General features: G+C 37.4%; 1 protein-coding gene across 2 annotated transcripts in view; it reads left to right on the forward strand.

Annotated features, from left to right (window-relative positions):
• LOC124166674 overlaps positions 1–25,980 on the forward strand; it is a 424,003-nt gene that overhangs the window by 237,876 nt on the left and 160,147 nt on the right. The window lies entirely within an intron of this gene.

The following is a 25,980-nucleotide window of genomic DNA, read 5'->3' on the forward strand; positions in this document are numbered from 1 at the left end:
CGATTAAATTGATAATCCAGAATTTTAAGGAATTATAGATTGCCTTCATCTATTTATCTTATTTTGCCTTGCATCACTCTTCTAAACATCCATTATTAATACAGCTAATTGCACAAAATTAAATTCCTAACGCTATTTTTAAGCCTTGTTCTCCAGCAAAAGGTAGAATAATAATCTTTGTATTTGCTGTTATGAGAATATTGACGGAAAAGATAAGTAACTGAAAAATGTAGAAAATATAATTAGAAAGAATATTGAATGAAAGATAGGCAAAAGGGATTCAAATTAGCTAAACTTTGATGGATATAAAATGAAAATTCAAGGAATATTTTCACATGCAGTAGAGAGAATAAAAGCAAGCTGAGCAATATACAGATCATGAAGATCACAGTTGAGACAAAGTAAGAATATAAAAATCACTTGAATGATGGCGAAGCATACCACTTTTATTAATTAATCGTCAGATGACACGATTAGATAGTGATAACAGCGATTAAATACCTTCAATTAGCGAACATATTTCCACAACTTAACTAAAGGATCAGAAAATTGACATTATGAGATAAAGATAAAGGGTCATCCCTTTTCCATGATTGATGTAATAATTTTATTTTTAAGTGACTAATCTCAAATGCGCAGTTTTCAGAGAGAGATCTATTGCATTTTATTTTTATTAATTGTGCCTACTCCACCGCAGATGGCACAAAAAACAGGATTTTCAAACGGAGCGAGACGAGCCTTGATTTGTTATGACGCCACTCAGAATGCCCTAATTTGACAAACATCGGTAAAAACGTGTAATAGTAATAAAAAACCACGAATAGAGTTAAAATAATACCACTTTTCTCGCTAAATGATAGCAGGAATTCATTGCATTTCCTTTTAACTCGAACGATGTGACCGCGAAGCATTCGTCAACTCGATATATGCTCCAATGATGCGCTTAATAGGCAATGGTGAACGTAAATGAATTCTTTGATGTTTTCCCGTTTGAATTATTATTTTTTATCTCAACCAATATTGAAGTTGTCTGCAGTCTTTCACATAATAGCCAACCGTGTAATATATAGAATTTATTAGCGTTACAGTTGAGTTCGTTCGGTCAATTAGTACTTTTTGCCGACATATTCCAATAATTCGATTGAATTCCTCTTATAACTACATACAAAAGCAGTAGCTAGGCACGCGTATTTGATTGCTTTGGCATGAAGGCACGATGGAAAATATATCTCTCCAGACGCTAAGACCTTGAATTTTACATGTCGTTTTTTAATATTTGGTATTAAATTTCTATACCCAGTCGTGATCCAAAATGAAATAATAAGCTTTGATATGTTCTCAAATATATTTTTTTAACCCGACCAAGGTTTAATAACATTGTTACATCGTCAGGTTTTGACGGTTTTTATTTAATTTTCCATAACGGAAAGGTTTCACACTTCCAAGCCTGAAATCATCAGTCAATTATCAAACTCTTTTATTTGGGAGTATTCGACGAATAAAATGCGAGGCTCAGCGTCGTGTTAGGCTCAAAATATACATTTGGTGAAATGCTGATCTTGCCATTGAGATTGACTCAGCATTCTCAGCATTGGTGGTGGTAAAACGTGAGCAGTGTTCGGTTTATCGACGCATTGCCTCAGGAACTAGCCTGGTTTTTCACGCTCTATTGATTACAGTTGTTTGCTGCAAAACTCTTCGCTCGTTGGGATCATTAGTTAGCGAGGTCAGTTCCTGTTTGGCTATTCCCTGATTGTAGAAGACCCAATTAGTCAACACGCGTAAAACAGGGCTATCAATTACCGGCCCCGAGCTAGAGTGAAGTTTTTACCGGATTGGCGATCGATAAACAAAATGAACTCCAATTCCTTTTTTTACCATGCTACTGTCCGAATTTTTAGAAAGAGAACTACAGAAATACGTATACCCGTGATCGTCCATTTCTATAGAGGTTAAACGACGTGATTAAGCGTCAACTACTTTATATCCTTCTACTGGCAACGGAAGATAAAAATAAGTAGTGTATTGAATATAATTTGAAAATCATATAGTTTATTAACATTTAGAGGGTTAAAGGCGCAATATTACGAAAAAACACTTATAAAACCGTTTAAATGTCAATATTTTCTGCCTAATGAAAACAGATAATTGAATGTTACATAATTTCACCTATACTAATTAAAAAAAGAATTAAAATTAGTATGAAATGTAATTGAAACCAATAGCATAAGTAGAGTTAACTCCCACATTTTCGATTATTTTAAATGACGCATCAGGTAAGAATGCACCGTTAAAGGTAGCGTTAGAGGCTACTAGGCTACCCTCAAAACGAGTCGAAGTTTTTAGGTGTGTTGGATGAGTAGTTAGATTTCTCTCGGACTTCACCACGAATTTTAGGCTTCTATCTTGCTGAACACATTTCAGAAAACGACTGGCTTTCCATTATAAGAGCGAACAAAATTCCTTGATACGGGAAGTATCACTCGATGAAGAATTGATTCATAACATATGTAGTTGTTCCTAGCATTGTACTGTCATGCAAACAATACTGATTAAGAATAAGGCAAATTCATGATTAACGGAATTTATTGACCATTTCTATACGGCATCTGATTATGCTTCTTGCTAAATATAAGCTACATTACTTTTGGAAATTATAATCAATTGGATCATTCAAAGTATGAGGCGTTTAGGTGGAAGAATGTCTGTTAATACTGGTCATAATAATTATTTTTTTTCCATGCACGCAAATGTGCAGGTTCAAAAATTAAGACCTGTTTAAGCGGAAGGATGTCATGGGGTCTTATAGATGCATTCCTGTCGGACATAATTGCTGTTTTCTTAAGATATGACTAACGTAAAAGTTTCTATTCCACATGAGGTAAATGCATCCGTCGATTTTTGTTATGGAGCAGAGACAAATAAATAAAATATGTTATTTCTTGAATGAATGAGTTACAAAAGGTATTAATGTCTTCTTTTGCTTCTGTTGGTGTGCATCAATTGAGAGGAGATGGTCTCCGGAACGTTTTGGATATGGTAGCTTTACCATATTATATTACTGTCAAAATGGAGTGTTTATTTTGACTATATCTGAGTGATAAAGCAAGATTTTTCAGCACTTCCTTGTACAGGATTGGAGATAATGTTGATAAGGGATTCTGGTAAAGAATTTAGTTCTTGTTCAATGTCATTTTCAGACATAATTTGGAGTGAGCCTTTTTGCCGCAATTGAGTTGATGAAATTCACCTTTTCTGTAGAGGTAATAGCATAAATTTAAACAAATTAATAGATTTTTCCTGCCGATCGACTCGTTAAATAGGGTTTCGCGAAGGATCCCCTGGGAATAAGTAGATGATGTCGTAGATTCCAGGATTTCAACGTGTTGTTTGATGCCTAACCGCGAAAGGTTCTAGGTATTTGTTTTAGGTATTACTCAATTCACAATAAGCTCTTGTCATATTCATAGAGGGATCAACATTAGTCAACAATCATAAGACTGGTTTGACGTAGCTCTCCATTCCTCTCTCCTATCTGTTAACCTTTTCATAGCGATGTATTTCTTATCTTTTACATCCTTTACAACCTGAACTGAAAAATATTGAGCATAATTTGTCTAAAACACCAATACGTTTGAATGAGCATTCCGTGTGACCCATTATAATTTAAATTTTTAATTTGAGATCGTCAACCTTCCCAATGTGTATTTTTGGCTTCAGACTACCTGACATAAGTTGCAACATATTGTCAGAGATCGTCGTAATTCGGTACGTATCGCGCATCCTTGTCAAAAATTATAACTATCAGATGGCGCGACCAATGGAATAACAGTGAACATTGTAACCGGCCACAGAAAGATGAGACCACCAACATACTCTACACTCACTTCGGGCACACAGTATTCACGCGCTTGCGAACAGCAAAAGTAAAAAAGAAACGCTGTTCCTGTCGAAGAAGCGCTTGCCAGGGACCACCAGCCGCGCCGCTCCAAGTTCTGGAATTGGAAAAAAAGTCCACGACGGCGCCACCACCTGATCACACGGCGGAGATGTGAACTAAGAAAAGGGTAGGTGGAACTTTGCGGGAATGGCACACCCCTCAACGCCTTTATCTACGTTCCTTTTGAGACAACGCTCTTCCAATATACCTCCAAGGCTCCCCTTTTTCCTCTGAACGTCTTGAGAGGAGACGAAGCCGCCGCCGGTGGATCGAATCTGAATGAATGAAGATATTCTCGTCCTCGCACAAGGCTTCCCTCCACACCTTCATCCCGAGATACCGTGCTGTGGATCCCGCGCGTCTCTTGTTCTACCACTCAAGATGGATTGTATATTAAAATGGATGACACGATCTCGTCTTTAACACAAAAGGTAGTTAGGGAAATTGTCCCACTTTCCACGAGGCATTTTTCTGATTCTTTTATTTTCCATCCTATCACGGCTTCATTTAATGACGGAATTCCTTGAATGATTCCCTTTGAGATCCCGTCTTCATCACAAGGGAAGGAAAATCGTTTCCGGCTGAATGAGAAATACGACTCCACAGAGATGCATCGGAAGAATGTGTCCTACAAGAATTTTCTTCCACGAGAGTGGGTCATTATTTTACATTAATTCATCACTGTTCCATCAAAGCTAAATCAAAGATTCAGGGCCAAGTTTTCCCTCATGCAAACTAATTTAAGGGCCAAATAGTCACTCCCAATAATTACTTTCGTTTCCTAGCCAAGACCAAATCATGATTAGAAATAAGAAATCTGTGCAGAAAAAAACAAAAAAGGATGAAATAGTGCACATTAATAATTATACAAAAATTTAAACGAGATTATCAATAAAACATACGAATTCCATTCTATACATTTTAGAAGTTAATGACGTATTAAAATCAGGTTTTCTCATTAAAATGAAGTCATTCTTGAGTAAAACACTGAATCCGTGATAACACGTTCAAAAGAACCTACCATCATACAGCAAGGATAAGAAAAGTGGAATTAGAATGATACGCTCGTAATATTTATTTCTCCTGTACAGCTCTTAGAATCGAATTGTTTTGATGAATATTAAAAGAAAATGTTTTATCAAACAGGGGATATATTTTTCATTCACCAATAATGAAACTATAGCTTAGAGACAACTTTGATTTTATAAGGTATTTCACGTAAAAGGTCCATTTTTACATTTATTACGGAACCTTTTTCTAAAACTCAAGTGCGTAGATTACATGAATGCAGCTCATCAAATAGTATATTTTTAGTTATACCAAATTTCAGATATCAGACAATTTGTACTGGTCATTTTAATTTTTAAATACACCTGTGTTTAGTGCAAAAACTCTTCCGGGAGAACTTGCATTTTAAAGCAAAAAAGAAGTCAATCCTATATTTAAAGAGCAAACGAACGAAACTACGTTTGTGTATAAACGAGGAATCCATGAAAGTATTAGCTAAGATTTCAAACACATGGCTTAAGTCAAGAGCCACATTTTTTCAATAAATATTTATAATGAAGAATTTTGTTTCAAATTCATCATAGTTTACTACAATTTCCATAATTTGCAAATACTACTTTAAAACATTATCTGATATTTAGAAAGGTTATGAACAAGGAAAAATTAACAAAATCAGACTGGTAGCCGGAATTGGTATAGCTCCTCCACGGACTGAAATAATATGAGTAGTTGAACCTCATTCCTCTGTTTGAGAAGGCCATAATAAATACGAGACCTCTCTATGATATAGATTTCTAAGAATACAAAAATATATCCACGTACAGTTTTGATCAGTATCCCGTAAACGCACAAGCAATGTTGACGAACGAATACCGATTGATTGGATAACGTGGCCGAGTTAATTGGTGGGGTCGATGCAGGGGCACGAGACAAATTATAACTGCTCTGAGCAAATAGGACGCTCAAGCAACCAGTGAGGAAGGTCGGCTAACGAAGAGACCTCACTTAATGATTGGATTGAGAGAGCAGATTATTTTTTACAAAGACACAACTAGGAAAGGATAGGAAACTTTTTAACGAATAACCTGTGTGAGGTCGACGAAAATATTGCCATTGCGACAAATTTCATTTGTCTTTTGGAACCAGTCGGTTTGCTAATAAAATTGTACAGTACAGAGAAATTGCTGAGCATAATTTTGATGAAAGCGGTTCTATGCTTACTTAACGACTTTTTCCTTTTCAACGCAACACATGCGTCGTTTGCACACACAAATTTAATAAATGTCAGCGTGGGTATGAAGATTACGTATCATAACGCAAGCCACTAAGATACTCACGTTACAAAGAAAATAAATAAATAAGCCGTTTGCTATAAATATTTTTGGATAAAATTTATCAATTATTAATAGTAATTGGAGTTGTATTATTATAGGTTTAATATCAACGCTTGTACTTGGAACGATGTGACGCGGATGCTGAGAAGGGGGAAAACTGTATTAAAATTCTATCTTAATAAAATCACAATTGCTGGAATAGAATTAGATCCTTTGATATTGATGAGTACTAAGTTGCTCAAAGAAAACAGCTGAACATATTTACCCGGATGAGTAAAATTCGCCCGAGTATTGGAATTCTTATAATGAGATAAATAACAGCAGCCCAACTTACGTCCAAAAGCACGAACTAAGAATAATTATGTGGAAATCTCTGTGGAAATTTGTTCTCATGACCGCATGAATGCCGTCATTCATGCGGTCATGAGAGCAAAGAGCTATGTGCATTATGCACTTGTACTTGAATGGTAATCATGTATACCACCAAGGTATATAAAATCACAGTTTTAGGGATAACAACAAACATCGTCATATGTCAGTAATCCTAATATTGGTTTGAACTATACCTACTACCAGCTCTTCGATCTGATACCTTTTTCTTGGCGACGTATTTCTTATCTTTTACTATCTAAAAACTTATCCTTTCGAGGCCGTCTATTGCTTTTCTCCTTATCTTGTTCTTTAAGAAATGCTTTCATCCGTATCTTCTTCGCGTGAGGTTCTTAAGTATTGTACTGGCAACCTCTAATTTGTACTCTCTGCAGGATTCCAAGAGTCTTTTTCCTCTTTCATGTTGAATTCCTATTCCATATTTTCCAGTCATCCTTCCTGTCCTTCGCCTACGACAGCGTTCCAATCATCGAAAACAATAAGGTTTTCTTCGCCGCTTATGTGCTTGATTGCTTAAGTCTTAGAAGTCTTCAACTTCTTCATGCTCGCAGTCTGTCGTAGGCATGTAAATATGCATCATTATGGTTTCTATCAATTTTGCCTCTAACTTTACCGTATCTATCCTTTTTTATTACTGCAACAAGCTTTTAACATGGATTTCTTTCTAAGTATTATCCTTACACCAGCATTACCGTACAGATTTCCGTTTGTAAAATACTATGGCTTCCTCTCTAAATATCTCCCTCTGCATTTCGTTGATCACAGGCATGTCAAGATTCAATTGTTACATCATCTTAAAGTTTTCGAGCCTACTTCATCCCCTATGTGATATCACGTTTCATTTTCCTATCCTCATAACTTTATCACACTTTAGGGATGTACCCTCTCGGAGAATCTCCCTCCCTCTCTCCCGGAGATCCGAATGTGGACCAGTTTACTTCCAGAATATCTTACCTGAGAGAATTCCAGCATGTTTGATATTGCGGCTCCTCGGAATATTAATGTGGTGGTTTTCTCTTGCCTTTTACATCGCAGTACTACCGCAGTTTAAGTAAATGTAATTTAGCCTGGAGGAAATGAGTTTCGATGTCCCTACCACTGTGGTGTCCACCCTCACTTATATGAAGAAGTGCTGCTGCCATCTCCCCCGTGTGATGAGTAGCACAACTGTTGGCCTGCCGTCGCCAAGTCACGGCATCTTTGTTGACTTACAGTCTTAGATGGCCTATCCAACCCAGGGATAAACTCATACCGCCTCGAAACGCCGTCGATTTTTGTCCACCACTCCTACATCGACGAGATAACGCTTATTGCAGATACCTTCTGTAGGTAGAGGTCGATTCTCCAAATTGCAACCCGGCGATTCAAGCAACCAATCGCAACTCATTGGCTTCCAGCTCAGCCGAGAGGAAAATAGCAATAATTTATAAAAACCAAAATTTAGCCTAGTCATCTTGGAAATGGATACAGTTTTATAACCATAAAATGAAAGGGATTTTTCAAGTTCCATTCAAATCTATTTTTACTTTACTACACGACGGGTTTCGATGCATGCATATAATTGTCACGGGTACAAACAAATTACTGAATATCATTTTGAAGGCTTCGAAACGTCTCATGTAGTGAAGTTTATAAAATTTATGATGGAAACTGCAATGTTTCTTTCAATTGTTATGGCACAGTTCCTCCATATCTCATTTGATACAATCACTTACTTTAAATATTTATATAATATTTTATTTAAATTCAGTTCAAAACATTTTTATGAATACGTTCAATGTTATCAGGCCCAACTATGTGGAAGTTGACATTCACAAATGAAAATCAGTGGAAGTCAACGAAGTTGTCTTTTCATCAGTGAATTTTAATTAATTCTATTAAAATACCGTACGTATTAAATATATATTCATTTATTAATATCCATGCCCATCCCTAAACCCAGTTTCAATTTTAAGTGAAAAAGGAAAATTCAAAGAACGGAATCAATGCTATGCAACCTGTTCTATACAAATTTAGATAAAAAAATCGACGAGTAACAAATTCTTATGCTGTTTGTGAGGAAAGTGCAGAGATACCAGGGTAGATATAAAGTGATGTAAAGAAGGGCAATTACCCGAGAGCCACTTCTTCGCCTCGGTGCACTTAAATGAGCGAAACTTGCACTTCAAAGCAGTTTGATAGCGAACCGCTTCCAAGAGGGAAGGGGAGTCAATTTAGAGGACGCGAGTGTGCCATTGCTGGAGGGCTTCTTTAACAATTCGGGGTCTTAGGTTTCCACGACGACGCCCTGTTGCAAAAGTGCATTTCTCAGACGATTTTCTTGAAATAGAAGGCAAGTACAAGTAAAAGGTGAATAAAACCAATTATATTGCCATGAATAACCTTCGATTTGTAAAAAAATTGGCAGGCCTCGTTGTAAAGTCCTCGCCTGCCGAACAAGAGGTCGCGGGTTCGAATCCCGCCTAGATAGGCTACCCCTATCCTGGGTATGGTTGTTCATACACGAATTTTTCGCACATGTTAATTTTTTTAAGTACCCCAATGTCAAACAACCAAGATATGCTGTATTTGGTGATATGGGGATGAATGAAAATTAAATCGATGCTACATCATTAGGAAAATAACATGTCTCACCAAGAAAACGTGTGCTCATAGAACAAAATGAGTTTCCAACGCGACTACAAGATTCAAGAAAACACGAAGTTTTGATAATGTATCGCAGGTTAAGTTTTAAAAAATCCACACCCTAGATTACGATGTTAAAAATTAAGTTATAATGTCGTGCAAAATAATAATGGATGAAATGGATGAAATTATTTCTAAAACAGCACTTTTCTTCATAAATTTTAGGTCGTGCTTTCATTTCGATAAATTAACGCATTTACATTTAAATTACTGAAAAAAGTTGCAAATAGAGAAAACATTAAGTCTCTCTATAGAAAATATTTCTATGTTTCACGATCACCGCTATTACGAGGCAACTTTTAAAAGCTATTCAAAAAATATTGTTTTAATTTTTATCTATTCATATTTAATTGACGCAATTCCAAGTATTACCATTAAATCGTAAAGTTTTTGACGCATTTTTATAATACTTCCGGATTATATAAGACGGAAGCCTCAATATTTTACTGGAACTAGGTAGAGTTGATTGAAAAAGGAATATTTAGATATTTTAGCAGGGATAAAAATATACTAACTATGCTCACTGGTAAAAGTTTCTTAAAAAAGATGGTAGAGAGAAAATATAATATGAGTACAAGGGCGTAGGACGAAAAGTATTGTAAAAAAATTCTAAGAATTCCCAGATAATAAGTATGTGCGCTAAGTTCTTCATTAGCCCCAGAAGGAAATTTACAGCATACCTGGTACTGGCCCAAGCTGCATATCTCTTAGAGGAAAGATGTTTACTCTTGGGATAACTCGGGATTTTTCTAGGGGTAGATACCTTTTACGAGCAGTTTGCGGAGTACTTTCACAACGTGCGTAAGGATATGTGCATAGATAATTATCCCACGAGGGTTTTAGTTTCAAAGACAGGTTTACTATCAGAAAATGATGAAGGGCGCATAGTGGAATACTTGCTCATGTGGAGAATAAAAGCTTTCACCCCTTTCAGGTAAAATTTCGTCTTTAGCTGCGTCTGGAGTTACGACTATTTTGTTAAAAGTCACGCCTGGCATCTTAAGTGCATTGGGCGTGAGGATTAGGTGTATCTCACAAGAATTTGATCCACGAAAGGCCGGGGTTTGCACCAGGTCCCTTGTGAAACCCCTGGATCCATTCCTCCAATCCCAACACCCTCGTGTGGAGGGAGGTGTAAGAATGTCCCGCCAGATGTCACCACAGCTCCCCTGCAGGTGGATGAGTGCGACAGTTGCGCCTCCAAGCGTGTGAGATACGTGCGCCTCCTCCTGGAGGCGACCCTCGCCTTGTGGAGGAATGCAATGAAGCGAAATGCGAAGGAAAGGGGCGAGAAAGATTAAAAGCTCTTCCTCGTGAAGAGGGAATGTCATTAAAGCGGCTGCAGTGGTGAAAGGTCCAGGTGTAGCAGTCCGTACTTTTTACGCCACCAACGATGGTGAATGAAGTCAACGACAAAATCATAATCCATTCGATGCCAACAAAATTACTATGTTGATGAAGAGAAATCTAAGACTATAATTACAGGGTAAAGTAGATATGAAGAGTTCTGGTTACAATAATATTGTGATTATATATAAAAAATAATTTTATTTTACTAAAATTTAGAGAAGACTCGAGGCATTCGAGATGTGGGCGTTGCAAAGAATGGAGAAGGTGAAGTGGACGAAGAGGAGGAAGAACGATGAAGTGCTGGACATGGTGAGAGAGGAGAGGCAGCTTTTAAATGAGATACGGAGGAGACAGAAGGTATGGATGGAGCGAATACTTAGCGGGGGGGGATATGTTAGAGGGAAGAATTGTAGGTAAACGAGGGAGAGTAAGGAAAAGAATTGGATTTTTAGATAGAATGAATGGGAGTAGGTCTTATTGTGAAATGAAGAGGGAAGTGCATGATGGAGGGGGAGGCTCCCGGAATTCTTCTTAAGCACTCCATTGAAACCTACCTTAATCGGTAGAATACTTTAACAATATAAATTATAAAATAATTATTAACTAGGGAGAAAAATCGGAGGATTAATTTTTTCCGGCTGAATGGAAGATATGTCAATCTTTCAAAGGCAAATGTCATGCATGGTGTGGTTGTTGGAGGCGAGCGACACAAGAGATCATTTGTACCATAGGGTAGGTTGTAGATGGAATGGTAAAGGGACAACCGGTGTCAACATTAGCCAGAACTTAACAAGAGGAGCCAAATGGTTTATGAGTTTAATTTTTCCTCCGGAAGAGGCCTCAGAACGGAGAGCTAAACTTAAAGTGCTCTCAATTAAGCACTCAAGAAGGGCCCCCTCAGAGTTGACATTCCTCTACTACCGGGATTTCAACTCGGGCCAATGGGTTGGGAAGCCACCACTGTAGCTACCACACCATTCTGATCTCTGGTTTTGATAACAAAATTAATATAAACAAATGCCTTTTCTATTTATTATTAAGACCGTACTTACTGAGTGGGAAATTTAAACATAACTACCCTCGTAAAGCAAGGTTTCTTAAAAATGGTATAATGTTTATTGTCCAATATATTTCAACACAAAAAACTATCAGAAAAAGAAGGGACAACTTATTTGACCACATCAACCAAGAAACGACGATAGCTTATTTCATGCTCACAAAGTAACTGTTTATAAATGACTGATATTTTATGGTGACTAATCCCATTTATGATCACAGTTTTACTTCCACAACTCGAAAGGCGGAAACATTCCACATTTTGAAAAGACTGAGAGTTAACCACTACTCATTCAACTGTTCGTTTTCCATTAACCAAATAATATAAATTCTAAACTTTAATATAGAAGATTTTGAAGTTCTTTATTGAAATCAAGAAAGGAATACTGATATGAAAGAAATCTATAAACTAATATTTTTTCCCCAATGAAAAATTCCTCCGACTTCCCGAAGGACATGTGTGATAAGCTGTCATGCTTCCGAGTTCGCACACATACATGAAAACGGTGAAAAAATAAACTTCTTCCCCATGGTGCGCATTTTATCTCAGGAGTGTGGAGAAGTCACAAGCAGTAACCCGAGATGGAATGAGATGGAAAAATAAAAGTATGAACTACAAGGAGGCAACACTCATCGCGGCGATAGACCGTAAACGAAAGTGTCGCTCTCAGAGACACTTTATGCACTCGCAAATGACTTTGGAGAGCAGGTGCGACGCTTAAATAGGAACAAGTTGGTCCTTCACGAGACGCAGAAAAGGAAAGAACATAACCGTCCCCAGAGGGACGTAACGGTTCGGGAAAAGAGGAACTTACTCGCCTGAGGATGTTCGGGTACTCGCCGTCCAACCAATGGCTTACGGAAGTTCCTTGGAGACTATAAAATTCGAAACTAATAAATTTCACATTTACAACCTCAGAATGTTTATGCTACATAGATGACTTACGTTGAAAAGAATTATTCGCAGAAATTAGGCAATGAAATATGCATAGGCTAGTTGCGGAAATTATCTCATTTAGCTAGACCCGCTAATACACCCTAAGGCACGCGGAATAGTAAATGATATTAATTTTTCCTGGTGAATAATATTGAGGAATTCTTCTAGGGTCTTAACCAGCTTAATTCAGGTGTATTGGCCGAGATGCCTCTGAAATTGGACATTCAATGAGTGATGCGCCTTGAAAATGGAAGACAAGTTGTTCATTCGTGTACAATAGGTTTTTAAACTGAAGAAACTGTCAAATAATGCTATTAAATTCTTTTTTACTTAATAAAAAAGCCTATGATGAAGATGTTACACTCGCCATTCTGGTAAAACTTTCGTGGACAATATGTAGTAATTCAACAAAACTTTTGTATCAACCCGCGTCTTGTGGTTTGTGGCTATGTACAACGTTTGCACCGGACCTCTTCAAGACAATATTAGTTTCAATAATTGAAAAGAAAACTCTGTTAAAAACACATCTTTCGCGGAGTTAAAGGGTGTGACTCTGTAGTTTTCCGCGAAAAGATTTTCCAAGAAAACTGACAACCATCGTTCCTAGAAAAGTATTTTTCCATTTGCATGCCTCCACCTGTTCTACATCCATGTGCTTGGCACTCGTTATCCCGTTTTTTATTACAAACCATTTTTAAGTGTTTTTGCAAAATTTTATGCTCCCGCTACGAAAAATGCCATTTACCTATTTTCACTTTTTTTTAAGTAATAAAAAGAGGCATTAGTGGTGACCACATGATGGCATACTATTGTTTTCAGTTTTAATTTTTTAGGAAGGACAAATCATTAAGGGAACCAAACGTCATGTTTACAAGTTGAGTTTTTATGAGGACGGTGTGATATAATTTCAGTGCGCTTCAGAAATGATGCTGGGAAATTATTTTGAAGTAAGTAAGCATCCATTTAGAAGTTTCGATCAAACTTTCGATTCATCACGTGAAAAGATATGCGAATGTATAATTGAGATAGATTGGCCGAGATGCATATACTTATTTGCAAGACTCGAATGAGAAAGTTAGCAAGTCAGTGACTAATAGTTTTACAATACTTTCACGGATATTCATGGAACGCTACCTAAAAACATCAGTTCAAAGAGGACTTTGATTTAATTATTAAAGAATAAAGGTATAGTGCCATCGAGTTTTCATTATATAACCGCATTAGTAATGGTGGACTATACGGAATTATGTCAAATTAATAGAAACTAGCTAAAACATGATTTTCTCTTGAATTCATAGCAATGATTGACGACCTAAAAGATAACGCTATCATTTCGGCACTTAAGGTAACCGCAATATTAATGGTGGTCTACAAAACATTTTCTACTTTATCATAATAAACGGAACTGAATAAAATGAAATATTACATTAAAGGAATGAAATTTTGAATGGATGTATGGCCTTGCAGAACATTCACGTATCCTTTAAGTTATGAAATGCTATTTTCCAGGTCATCTCACATACATCCTCGCTTTAGCTCTTAGGATAATGACCCATGGTGATATTAAATGGACGAGAATGGGACTATTTCCTAACGGTTTGACAGGTCCCCATGGAAAGGAAAAAAAACAATCCTCTTCCGAATACATGGAGAATTAAAGGCTACCGCAGAAAAAAATTACAAGATTAAGAATATATGTCTATAAATCTGAGGAAACTTTCTTGAATGTACTGAGTTTCTGAGAGATTTATAGGGAACTCTTGCGTGAATATATTATGCTTAGCATAAATATCATAAAAAATAAACTATAGCTTTCACAAGTAATTGAATCCAGAATAATTAATAGCCGCGTTTGAAGAGCTATTCAATTTTTGAGATCACATTTATACTCAGAAACTTCCCAGAGAATGGACATTGCACTATCATATTCCTCTTTCTTTTCTCTCTTTACCTCATACATACTCAGGAACAGGGGCGTAACATTGGGGGGAGGGGATGAGGTGATAGATCAGCCTCAGAGAAATAAGCCTCAGAGAGCCCAAAGCCTCAGAGAAAAAAACACATATTTATAACAATTGTCTAGTTTAACGTATAATAACTGTATCTGCTTAAAGTTAAAGATCATTTATTTATGCCAAGGTAGTGATACAAGTCACTGAATACCGACCCGTGAATAACCCCCAGACCCCCCCAATCACCCAATCATTCCCCCCAAAGCATATTCCTAGTTACGCCACTACTCCGATATATGTATGCATACTTATACATTATATTTTTCATTCAATATAAAATATAAAATTGACAAGTAATTGAATCCAGAATAATTAATGGCCGCGTACGGGGGACGATTCAATTTTTGAGATAACATTTATAGTCGGAAACTTCCAAGAGAATGGATATTACGCTATCATATTCCTTTTCCTCTTCTCTCTTTTCCTCATACATACTCCGGAATATATACATACGCATATATACTATATTAAGGTCCTCCTTTCCATTCACCCACACTCAATCATCTTGATAGCAGACCATCGCCGTTCTTTTGTCTTCCGAATACATCTCCGCATAACGTATTCCTGGGGTATATGGGCCGTAAAAGAAAAAAAAACGGAAGAAGTAGGGGAGAGGAAGCAAAGGATGGAAAGGTGCTGAAAACTGAAAGTTTTTCCGTCGTTATAGGAAAAGCCCACTCTCGGAATGGGAAAGAGCACTAAAGCATCCTCGGCCGTAATTCAGGTACGAGGAGAAGGAAGTAGAAACGTAGGTACCTACTTGAGAGTGAGAGATGAGTGGGGAAGTCCTCAAGCAAAGGCGTAACTACTTAGAAAGTAATCCAAGGAAAGGAAAGAAGACCCAGTGCGGAAATGATCGAAAATGATTACTTCGAAAAAGACCATAGCAAAAAGTCAGTCGTCCTTCGTAGTCGGGCAAGGATTGTTGAAAAGTCGCATACATCACCAAGGGAACGTAGGTAATCCCATTCAAAAGGATTCACTGAACGACAGAATGTATCCAGGTTACTTCAATTGCAAAGAGTCAAAATATAGTATGCTTTAGTATCTCTGCGACCAAAAACAGTGGCCGCATGAATTGAAAATATTTAATCACAAACATGGAATCAACTATATGATTATAGCACCAATTCATGAGCCAGTAATAGTTCCGTAAAGAAATATTTTATCTTAAAATATAGAGATTGGGATTGTTTCAATCTAATTCATCAAACTTTAAAATAGAAGAAAAATAAAATTTATAAATTATTTCACCAATAGGCTTCATTGAAATGGTTTATTTTTCGTTACTATCAACTTAGGGTATGCCCCTGGAGTAATTAAACTTCCCGTTTAATTAGGGAAACAGTTGTTCCAAATATATCAACACCTAACTGAATTTTAACGTTCAATGAATAAATTTATTGCCATTAGCACAAAACTTTAATTAAAAGTTAAAAGGACGATGGCATTTAAATTTCTCCCACACAAACTTCACAAACCAGAGAACTTTATGAAATCACGTTCTTTTCTAAAGATCGACTGAAGTTATTCACAAACACTAGTGACTCAGGCACTCCGTGATCTTAGTGTTCCCTTTTCAAGTGATCTAGAGGTTAGGAGAAGGCTGAGTCTCCAGGATGAAAATTTATGCAATCAACTAATGATGAATTCCCTCTTAATAGCATTCATCATATTTTTACTCGAGCCTCGCCAAAAGCTTAAAGTTTCCTTAAAATTGTTAATTGTAGCCCACCGCATCATGACTAGGGAAATTGTGTAAAATAGATGGCTGGAAAGGACGGCAGTAGTATTGAAACTGTCTTTTTCAGAAAGTTAATTACCGCTAAAACGTTACCTTTTGGTTGAATCCTTTTAAATTTTCTATCTTCTTTGGCCAGAAAAAATGACCAATCTTGTGCATCAAATGTACAAATCACAAATCCCAATCTTCTTTTAGAAGGGAGCTCAAAGCCCTCCCTCAGAAGCCGAAAATATTATCTTTCGTTTTAACCCTCATATGGATTCTCTGCGCCTTAGCGGCGCTCGTGGTTTTAAAAGTGGTGTAAAAATTTTCCATTCCAATGGATCATTCTGAAATTTTCAGTAGTCTATTTTTTCTGCCTTCTTCGTCTACGTATAAAATTTTGTTAGCATAGTGTCGATAGTTTACATTTTATTGGCCTCTAATGGAAAAAGTTACGTCGTTGGATTTTCGGCGCCGCTGCGGCGCTCAGTATTTCCTCGTCGCTACGTCATTGACTGCACTCCCAATGTTAATGTCAAATCGTTTATGTTTCGTATGAAATGCTATAATATATTTATTATCATATTATTTATATTTTTAAACATTATAAACAAAATGAAATTGTTAAACAAAAGGAAAATTTTACCATACCTATTTTGCTTTCTATTACAGCTAAAAATCAAAATATTTGCCTCAATATGATGTTCATTGACAAAACTTCATCTTTTTACAAAATTATTCATAAAAACTTATGGCTAGTCAAAGTTTTTTTTCTCATGGGCCGCCGACTTAGTTTTGCTTGGACCGAGAATTTCCTCATCGTTACGTCAGGGTCTGCACTTTCAACGCTAATGTCAAAGCAATAATGTTTCATATGAAATGCTATAATCTATTTTAATCCTATTATTTAATTTTTAACTTATAAACCAAGTGAAATTGTTTAACAAAAGGAAAATATTACAATACCAATTGTGCTTTCTCTTTTAGCTAAGAATCATTACGTTTGCTTCGTTATATTGTTCATTGACAAAACTTCATCTTTTTGCGAGAATTATTCATAGAAACTCATGGCTATTCAAAGTTGTTTTTCCATGGCTTCCGACTTAGTTTTGCTTGGGCACCTTCTCCGCTCCGCGTCCACGTTACTGCCGTGGTGATAGTCAGCTTTGGGTAAATACTAGAGTGACTCTGTTTAGAATTACTCCAAGCAGCAATTCTAAGAAAAATTTAACACAATGCATTATCCGAATTCGTAGAATAATGCTTCCTCACCGTTGTGTGAATATTTCTCGCTGAATGAGTAACTGTAACTTGCCAGGAGATTCAGAAGTTTCCCCGACTACCGTGAAGAACACATCGCACAGTTATTGTTATATGTCTTGTACCTTTCATTCGAAAAAAATCCCTTTGCGGCTACGATAGTCTATACAAAATTGCTGGCGTTTATATAGCTACTGATGACGTGACAGTTTACCATTGAGGTGAAATCAAGATAACTACCCAACTAATTTCGTGATAGAAAATAATTTCTCTTTCCTGACGATGAGTTTAGACTTTACATGGTAAAAATCGTTTCATTATGAATAGATGAAAAGACAATTTACCATGAGGTGAAAATTTGTAAACATATATCTCGTTTCTATGTGTACTGAAATGTACAGATGTTTTATGCATTGGGGGTGTTACTAACGTAAAGGGATGAGTGAGAAGGAGAAAGGAGAAGGAATGCCAGGAGGTTGTTTTGAGGTGAAGGGGCAGTAGTGTGTAGACTGCCAAGGATCGGGGAATACCCAGATCGTTAGGACAGGTAGGAGTAGAAAATCCTTATCGCAAAAAAGGTTGGGAGTGCAAGGAGGCAATTAGATACAAAAGCCTGCTTTTTCTTCATCCTTCTAACGCTGCATGAAGGACAGGGAACAAAAGCCTTGTCAAAACGCCCCGCGGTGGCCCTCCCTTCATTCCAAGAAGGTCCAGCTCGGTGGGTCATTAGGGTGGTGAGAAGTTCAATCAAGTTTTGTGGGAGGGGGTAAGAAGGTGGTGAATGAAGAATAAGGGAGCTTAGTGGGAAAGTATGGAGAGTCTCAATGTTTGGGTCAGTGAAACGCTAAGAAAGGAAACGGAAAGAAAATGTAAGGGAAGTCCTTCCAAAGTGAGGGTATTTTTGTCACCCCAGAGCATATTATCATCAGTTTCTCACGCAGATTTGGACGAAAAAAAGGCAGCCGCTCATTCCCCTCTACCACCAATAACACATACTTCTAAGAATTTATTTTTGAACTTCCCACCAATCCAGGAGTAAAACCTAATCTTATGCACTCCCACGCAAAACATTTACCCGTCCATATCTAAGGAAACCTTTCGCTTGGGCTACACGTCCCCAGTGGGGGAATGGGGCTCCGTGGTAGGAAAAGAGTACCGACTCTTCTAGCTCCATCTCCAAAGAAGCGTTGAGTTCTTTGACACGCCGCTTATCATCCCATATTATTTATATTTCAAAAGCCATAAGACTTGATTTTTTTAATTTCAGGACATAAGCTCCCAGAATATTAGTAAGATTTGTCTTGATCGCCAGAATCTTGTAAAAATCACGAAAGTTACACTCGTCTCTTCACACTTAACCTACATCTGTTCCATTATTAACGTTTAATAACTTATCCTTCTATATACACTACAAAGATATAACATATGGGTGGACGCATTGAAGCAAAATTATGTCATATGGGCATAAACGAATTTTATTTGGTCATCATTTTTAGCATTTAGATACATAAAATTATAAACAATATAAACATTAAAAAGCGGAGTTTGCCGAGCTCTGCATATCAGAAAAATATTTCAAACAACAATTACTCACGAAATTAAAACTTTCACTCAAAAATAACATACAAAGGGAACTGAAATAAAGAGCATTACGGCAAGAAATGGAAAAGAATGCAGCGTTCAATTTTTTTTGTTATTACTTCAACAATAAGGGTTTAAATCTAGCAAAACACGGTAAGAAATAAAGATAATAGATGTATTTACCATTATCAATCAAAAAACTTGTAAATTCAGGCTAACTTTGAAAGATAATAGCAAAAAATGACGCGGCGCCGCTGCGGCGCCGAGAATCCAACGACGTAACTAATTTTGTAAATCCATATGAGGGTTAATATAGAATACCATGAGTCACAAAGGTTAAAAAAAGACTTAGCTGTTTCACAAAATAAAATATACTTGCGACCGGTTTCGATACAGCGTATCATCATCTGGCAATTACAAGTATCAGTACATAGAATTTATACCCTTGAAGGCGTTAGAGGGGTGGTAGAGTGGATGTGGGGAAAGGGGGGAACTTCGGAGTACCAATTATTGGATGCAATTAGTTAATTGTGTTTAGCTCCTTCATCCTGTTGTAATTCGACAATGGAATCAATCATAATCTGTGAAGCATACAATGTATTGCTGATATTTTGTGAGAGAAGTGGTGTCGTGAATTGCGGTGTATTATTTGGTGGAGGGGGAAAGGGAAGGGAGGTAGGTTTGGGAAGTACGTCGCTGATGGGTCACTGCACGGGGTAGCCGAGGGTTGTAATTGCCAGATGATGATACGCTGTATCGAAACCGGTCGCAAGTATATTTTATTTTGTGAAACAGCTAAGTCTTTTCTTAACCTTTGTGCATCATGAAGGAGTTTCACCATGTTACGCCAACCACCATCGAATACCATGAGGTTTTTTTTTTCAAGATCTATTCCTCCGCATTTTATAAAGGCAGAGAAAAGATTAATACGAAGAAAACGGGCATAAAGAATCAGTTCTGTACCTCTATAGACCAAAGTTCCTCGAAACATCTTGGAGTCCACAAAACAAGCTGTCGCTCCTTCGGCATTCGTCTTGACACGGCCCTGGCACGACCCTTCGTACGCCGCCACGACACTCAATACCCCTCTTGTTGATGAAAGGGAGCGGAAGGGAACACAAGTCGGTTGGAATTGAGCCAACAAAAGGATGGGGTCGCCGCGCGAGAATAGGGAAAGAATCCGCTTTTCCATATTCATACACCGATGCCGCCGTTGAGTGGGCGGCTGCCTTCGGATGAAGAAGAAGGCGGAGTGAGCTGGGGAGTGAGCCGGCATTTCCTTGACTCGTCCCCGGGTCGCAAACATCTCTATCGCTGAGAGGGGAAATCAGAGGAGCACATGTGCATCTACATATCTACCCTACCACCCAACCAGCCGCATCTAATTTACGCATGCGGAAAAAATTACGCGCTCATACACGCACTAAGGGATACAACTCGCGAAGGTTAGTTTACATGGATTCACAAAGGACTAGGACACAGGAATCAGAATACCAAAAAAGTGTGATAGCGCAGTCTACACATTATCAGCCATACTTAGCTGATGGCTGATGTGTGAAAACATCTTGCTTTCACATCTTTGGTGATGTGTATGAAAGATCTTTTCGGAAATGACGAATCAGCAGTTCCCTTATAGCGCAAGTCACTTTCAATGCTCCCGATAACCAACTTCAAGGCACTGATATCCTAGTCAGGTTTCTGGCCAAGAAGACTATGGCTATGTTTTCGATCTGTCGATCCGAGGGGTGAGATTATAGGGCTCTCCACACATAAGTAGGGTTCGCTCAATCTACTAAGGGTATGAACCCGGGCCCACGAGGTGGGATACCAACACTCCAGTTACTACACGAAACAAAACACCAACGCAGCACGTTTCGCCGTAGCCACCTTGGTTCTATTCCAGAGCTGAGGACATTGCACCGCTAACCAGCGATGAGGCATGTGTTGACTACGGGTCGTCGAAAACAGAATGATGACAAGTTTATCTTCCAAAAACCCCTCCAAAATTTGAAAAGAGGAGGATGTAAGTGACATATAAACTAGGTATTTATCTGATCTATACCAGAATAGGTAAGTAGGTATGTGAAAGAGAAGACCAATACATTAGATCAGAACGCTTAAGGAAGTTCGAAGAGGAACTAGGTGACGGTATTTGGCTGTTTTGCACAAGAGACGAGAAGTGGACCACAGAAGTATATCCCATTTGATAGACAGAGAGCTATGCGCGAAGTTCCCTCCGCACAACACTCATTCGAGGATCGAGAAGTCTCCAAAACTTTCCGTCATCACTTGAGCGGTTGAGGGCGAGGCGCCGGTTACCAGGGATGAAGCAATGCGTCGTCGAAAATGGAAAAATGAAAGGATTAACTTCCCCAACCAAGAGAAAAGGGGGGATGAAAATGACGTAAAAGGGATCCTAGAAGTAAACTAGGTTGGTTGAGGTCACAGTATGGGTGGAATAACGTAGGGGATGGGGAGAAGGGTGGTTCTCCCTGCAGAGGAAGGAGTGAGCCGGAAGGTTGGTCGGAAAAGGATTTGGCAGTCGAGAGTTTTCCCTTTTTTTCTCTCCCCTCTATTTCCTCCGACTGTGAACAACGGACGTCAAATGATCCCCCGAGAAAAAGATGTGGCTTTCCTTTGAAGGGGATCAACATGTTTGAGCAGGTTTCGTGCGTACCTTCTACCTCGTACTCATCCCCCAGTCCGGATTTATATTCACGGTTGTAGTCTCACCTTCACCCTCAGAGCTTCGATCCGGCGAACGCGAAGAATAAAATATGAAAAGATATCGGCGGAATTCTTCCCGGTTTCCACATCTCTATGAATCCAATATTCAGCCTTTTTCCGAGGAGTCGAATTCACAGCGAATATCGGATGCGCGTTCAATTACATAAAATCGATGACTTCATGGCATCTTGTCTACTGACGGCGATTCACTTAGAGACCTATTGCCAGTTTAGAAACGAATGTTACGTCAAAATGCTTCTTTCTAGAAGCAAGTTGTTAAGTTTTAAATAGCTCTTGAATTACACTACCAGAGCATAAAATTTTCTCTAAGTTTGACAATTATTAAGAATATATCGCTAAGTTTTCTGCTCTATTTAAAAGTTGAATTCACGAAGAAAATTGGCTACACGAATAATGGAAATGGATAATTATCCATATAATCGCATGAATAATCTTGCTTTCATAAAACCGCAACATGCAATTTGCGCAACATCAATTGTTTTATAGTCGATATTTCTATTTTAAGGATAATGTTATAAAAGTGCATTCGGCTCAATAATTTAATTAACTGGTAAGATGAAGCGTGTCTTATTAACTTTTTTCTATATTTCAATAGTTTCTTTAAATTATGTATAATTCACCTATTTTCGTAAAGTCATATCCACATCACTATTCATTTCATAAGTAAAATCTGTTGAATAAAAACTTTTATCTGAAACCAACGAAATACGTCCTTCCTTCTGTTATCAATGCTATATAGTACATTCCTGTTACGTGTTATAAAGAAAAAGCTGTTGGCAAAGATAGTGAAAAAAACAAATTTGTACTACTGAACCACGGAAACACAGCATTTATCTAGCTATCAAAATTAGCATGCAGAATACTGTTTTTATACGTTTACTGCATCACTAACTTCATTAAAAAATCACTTATTGTAATAAATTACTTCCTGGACTGGAATAACTGGAAAACTTACATGTTTTCTGACGGGTAGAGCTTATTTTATGTTGCATAAATCACATTAATTTTAGTTTTTTTTTCCGTTCAGTACGTGAATTATTTTTTTGTTTATATTGGCTATGAAATATGTTCTATTTATGTTGATTTATTCCCCTTTAAATGTATTGGCTTTCATACGACAAATAAAAACGTTTTACGAAATCATAATTAAAGTAAGATGTTCGGGGCAAACCGTGGCGGTTATCTCATAAATTTGAGAGATTTTTAGATATAATAACTCAAATGAGATCTAGTCCATTTTCGGCATTCCATTATCAGTGGCTATTTGAGGCTCAAAACATGAATCATCACGAAACCTAATCTGCGACCTTAGATTCGAGTAGTTGCTAGTTTTTTTTACGGCAATCGTAAAAATGGAGTTCATGCACCATATTGGCTAGGATTTATCTATCGAAGAGTTAAAAATATCATCCGATCGTATTATAAAAAATATTCACTCATGTTATATTACTTTCGTGCCCTGAAAAAATGCTCTGAATCTATCATTCAACGAAAGTCAATCACAAGTCTCATTCACCACTAAAACTGACTAGCAGTGTTGCCACATCTTAAGAGCCTTTTGGTTAATATTTTTTTTCTTAATCAACCAAACGTCCTTCACAGAAAAATAATATGTACTGTTTAAAGCCTCTAGGTATTTTATATATATGATAATATAAAAAATAATAGGAATTAACTGTGAATACCTGATAAAAATGATATAATACCCTTAGTTCAAGTTGAGTTTAACCGGAATAATAGAGGAATAAGCCTGGTTTGATCCTGAAAAAGACACAAATGAAGTAAATCTCAGTAGTTGAAATCTATGATAGAATCAGAAAATAAATTCGCACAGTTTTAAACCTCTTAGCGTATTTAGCTATAAAAATATAACGAATTCAGGACATATCTGTGAATATTTTTACGGAAATCGTTAAAATTGAGTTCATGCAGCGAAATTGGGATGAATATATCGATGTCAAAGTTAAAAAAATATTATCCTTCACTTTGTAAAAATAATTCACTCATGTTTTATTACTTCCATGCCCTGAAAAAACCCTCTAGATCAATGTTTCAATGAAAGCCAAGCGCAAGAGTCGTTCACCACTAAAACTGACCATCAGTGTTCCCAAATCGTTAGAGCTACGGGGTTAACTTTTTTCGACCAAACGTCCTTCACAGCGGCATTCTGCTATCCGGACCTCGTTCGCCTAACTCATCACCCTTGCCTCCCTCCGTTCATTCGCTAGACGTCACTTGCGCCTGACGACAGGCTTGAGTGCGCGGCCAGAGAGAGCCGCGGGTTGCATACATTACGGGATACTCCCGCCCGAAATGGGTTCCTCTTGTCTGCTCGAGAAGCCATGAGAATAGCCAGGAGACACGCTTGTTGAAGCGGAATCTACCGCTGTCCTCAGAATCCAACGAAGAGGTCTCAAACGGAGAGTAATTGAATGACGTTCATTATAACGCGAGAAAATATATAAAATTAGCTGAATTTTGTGAAAATGCATCGCGTTAAGGAGATACCTAGCAAAATTTCTAGTCAAATCGGCATAAAATACGTCAAGAATTATAAGACAGATATAAGAATATGAAATAGCATCGAATCATCTTATATCACTAAAATATTTTTGACGATGGCACTTATAGCCTTACTATGATAATTAATAACGTCATATTCAGTATTATATCACCTACTTTAAGTCTTGAATTCCTAAAATTAACCGAAACTTTCCTTTCTTTATCTGCACATTATCAAAAATAGCACCTGCCTCCCCTCACCATTACATAGTATCTATACCAGAAATTTCTCTTTGTCTTATTTTAAATGAAAAATTATCACCGTTTCACAATTTGACTAGGATCTCTGTCAGACTACTTTAGTTCGCAATGCTAGATTAAGCTGCTATCAATGCTCATAACATTTGGCTTCTTAGTATGTAGTCGTTTTCTCCCATTAGGTAGTAATATGCCCGGAATATATCGAATGTGAGAAGTAGATGCGATTAGTAATCGTTTCTAAAGGTAAGATATTGATAAATTGTTAATAATTCAATACGGTGTGTTAAAACGAAAATGAATCATATAGGTTTCTAATAATTTTCGTTATGCTTAAATTTAAACAACCCTGATACATACATTCAATGCCACATGGGCAAATCACTATATCATACCGAAAGAGGGAAAGCTTTAAGGATATTTAAAATCATTTTCATCCATGGCCCAAATAAAATTTTAGAAATGAACAGTCCCTGTGTTTCCACTACGTGTTGTGTTTAATATAATACATCGCATAGATAGATAGAAATCGATAGATGTGATAGAAATCGCAATGATGTTTTTATTTATTGATTATTTCTTGTAACACAGGACTTGCCTCGAGTGCAACAAAGAGCTTTCCTGGCTTCTTTGAAAAAAACTTAATTAAACTATAAAATAAATTCTAATACAATTGCTTTTTTCATATAAGATATTTTCCTCAGATATACCAGACGAAGTTGAACCTTAAATTCGACGGATTTTATCCCGCATTCTATCTTTCGTATCAATTCATTTCCCGAGAGGCGCTATAGAAATTGGAAAAGAAGAAACTCCATCAGGAAGTAAGGTAAAAAGATGATAAGAGTAAGAAAAAGAACGGGATGCTGAGGATATAGGATTGTGCTGCGCGTAGGGATCAATTCTCAGGAGCATCAACTTGGATTAATATTTAAAACTGACAAAGAGTGGGTGGTGTAAGACAGGGGTGGCGCAAAGGGGCGAGGGGCCGAGTGAAAAGGGTTGGATCCTTCGTCGCGGACAACCCTTCCGAGTGCCCAGTAAAGCCAAAGGGTGGGTGGTACGGATACCGTCACCGTAGCTTCCAATCTTTTTGCCCTTTTGCAACAGCTCCTTTAGCCCATGAATGAGTGAGCCTCGCAAAATTGAGGATAGAGCTGAATAGAAAGTCCCAACGCGATAAAAAAAATTGG

The sequence above is a fragment of the Ischnura elegans genome, chromosome 10 (assembly GCF_921293095.1).
Source record: "Ischnura elegans chromosome 10, ioIscEleg1.1, whole genome shotgun sequence".
Classification (NCBI taxonomy): Eukaryota; Metazoa; Arthropoda; class Insecta; order Odonata; family Coenagrionidae; genus Ischnura; species Ischnura elegans.